This window comes from Octodon degus, unplaced genomic scaffold (genome assembly GCF_000260255.1).
Source record: "Octodon degus isolate 3935 unplaced genomic scaffold, OctDeg1.0 scaffold00010, whole genome shotgun sequence".
Lineage (NCBI taxonomy): Eukaryota > Metazoa > Chordata > Mammalia > Rodentia > Octodontidae > Octodon > Octodon degus.
The window spans coordinates 15125363-15127997 of NW_004524586.1; positions in this window are offsets into that span (position 1 = coordinate 15125363).

The window sequence follows — 2635 nt, forward strand, 5'->3', positions numbered from 1 at the left end:
GAGGCTGTGCCTGCCAGTCCAATGTGTGTCTAGGGCCTGGGCAGAAAGCACAGAGGAAATGTTCTAGAATGTAAGAGTTGTGGTCCTTCGCCCCAGTTGGGCTGATTTATACGAAAGTAAACTTTCCATGTTTTCCACCCAGTGGAGAGATACACCTTGCACCACTCCTGTTTTGCCATTTGCAACCCTGAGCATCAAGTTCAATATTTTTTATCTTTCTTATTAGTTCCAATAATGAGAGGAAGAGAGAGAAAAGAGAGAGAAAATTACTGCAAGCACTTCAATATAAAATTCTGAACACTGCTAATTACAAAAAAATGTAAGCCTGGGATTTAGCTCAGGGGTACAGCAACTGGCCAGCAAGCATGAGGTCCTGAATTCAATTCCTGGTCACACCCCACCAAAAAAAAAAAAAAAAAAGCAATGGAAAATGCCTAAAAAGAAATGTTAATAACTACCATAGCACTGCAGTCAAAATTCAGATGATTTCATGAAGGGCCTGAAGCCCTACCTGCTACCATGAAGCTCTGCACTTGTGTACCAAATCGTCAGGAGCAGAGCTCTGGCAGGAAAGAGCCCTTGCTGCATTCATGAAAAGATCAGCATCTGAATATATATTAAAGATAAAGTCTAAATAATTCATGAGAGGCAGAAAACTACCAGCCTAACTTTTAGGTGGGTGCAGGGCCACTGGTCCCTGGGGAGGGGGCAGAGCCCCGGGGAAATGTATGCTAATAAATTATGGGTTTATTGCACACAAACAGACATGGCTTTAAATGGCACTGCTTTATTGAAAGAAAAAAAAAAACATGAATTTCTCAGTTTAACCAAAGATGTTATCTCGGTGTGGGGAGGCATGGAATATCCCATGTCCAACATCAGAACTTGCAGTGAAGAAGAAAGTCTTTAGGAGTCCTCAGCTGACTTTTCTCCATGTATCTAGAACTTTGGAAACAGCTGTCGGGCTCATGCCTGAGTGGTAAGAATTGCAAACATCCCACGTGCCCAGAGCCAGCTGTGGGCACGGCTCAGGAGCCAGGCCCGTCCAGAACTCGACTCCAGTGCCGCCAACCAAGGGCCTCTCCTGGGCTTGGTCTGGCTTCCTGGGTCCATGCACAGCTAGACAGCGCAGCAGCTGGAGCCACAGCCCTGGCTCTGAGCTTGGCTCCTCCTCTCCGGGCCCCAGTGCCAAGCCCTCTAGCTTTTCTGTGTTCCCGTGCCCTCTGCTGCAAAATGCAGGCTGCATGTCCTACCCGTGGCCTTCCGATGACACGTGGCCAGCGTGTCACCCGGGTGAACAGCCCTCTCTCCGCACTTAGTCCTTGTCACACTGAACCCCAAGAGTCACTTCTGTCTACTTCCGAAGAAGAGATCTACCTTCTTCAGAACATAGCACTGATCTCTTTAAGATCAGAAAAATAAACGAGCATCAGGCCTTGAAGGCTGCTCCAGAAGCGAGCTCGAGTGCGCTCCTGAGCAGTGCTGCACTCCCCTGAGGGCCCAAGCCAACTCCAGGGAAGGTCAACGGTAGGCGGACGCTCTGGCCTGACTGCAAGGTCTCCTCTGCCCTGGCCTGAACGTCAGAATTTGCCAGGATTGCTCAGGCAGCTAAAGGACTCTTTTCGTCTCTTGCCATGACCCAACCTACCACTAAGTAAGGGAGCCAAAAGAATGCGGGGAAATTATTGGAACACCTGGACTACCCTTTCAGCGCGTCCCAGGTCCTCTGGCTCACTGCCGTCTTGATCTACCCAGGTTAGAGGGCCCTGCCGGGGTTGGTCCTAATAACAATCATCCCTCATCGCACTCAGGGGTCTTTGGCAGAAAAAACACTGGGGTGGGGTGGGGAAGAGATGCTATGGGGGAGTTGGGTCAGCCCTGCCACCATCATCAGGAGACCCCCCAGCTCAGGTGAGAGAGCGGGCTGGCTGGCGGCTCAGGGCTGCTGCTCACCACACTCTCCAACCCAGGCCAGCTCAGTGTTTGGGACAAGACAGCTCATTCTCACCTCTGTGCAGAGGGGGAAAATGCTTTTTTGATTGAGAACAAAAGACTCACTGAAAAATGGCCTTGTTGTGTTTCCATATGTCCTCCTGCAGCCTTGCACTGCCCGACACGCTGTCCCTACCCATTTGTCCTTCAAAAACGCAAAGATGAGGATCTTCCTAATTTCACAGTCATACATGTTGCTTGCATATTTGTCAAAATGAAGAAAGAAAAGAAAAATTGCAAATACCTGTAATTCCAGTTATACTTCCTGTAATAAACAGCTTTGGACATAGTATCCTCATTTTGTCAGGCTCACATCTACCTTTTCAGAAACAAAAATGTTGTACTTTACGTGCTATTTTATAGCCTGCCTTTTTCACTTGTCAACATAATCTGAACAAGTTTCAAGCCCTTAAATACGTTCTTCCAATGTCAAGCGAGGGCCGTGCAGCAGTCACAGCCTGAGTCTGCTCGCAGTCCCACTCTCGTACACTTGGGTAAGCAGCACCGCGAGGGGCATAGTTCACCGCCCGAATCTGCATCACCCACAGGAGTTTCCCTAGGCCTCACAGAAGAGAATGCACACAGACAGCATGGGCTTAGCTCAGCCAGCATGCATTTTCTTTCTTCTTTTTTATTTAGACCA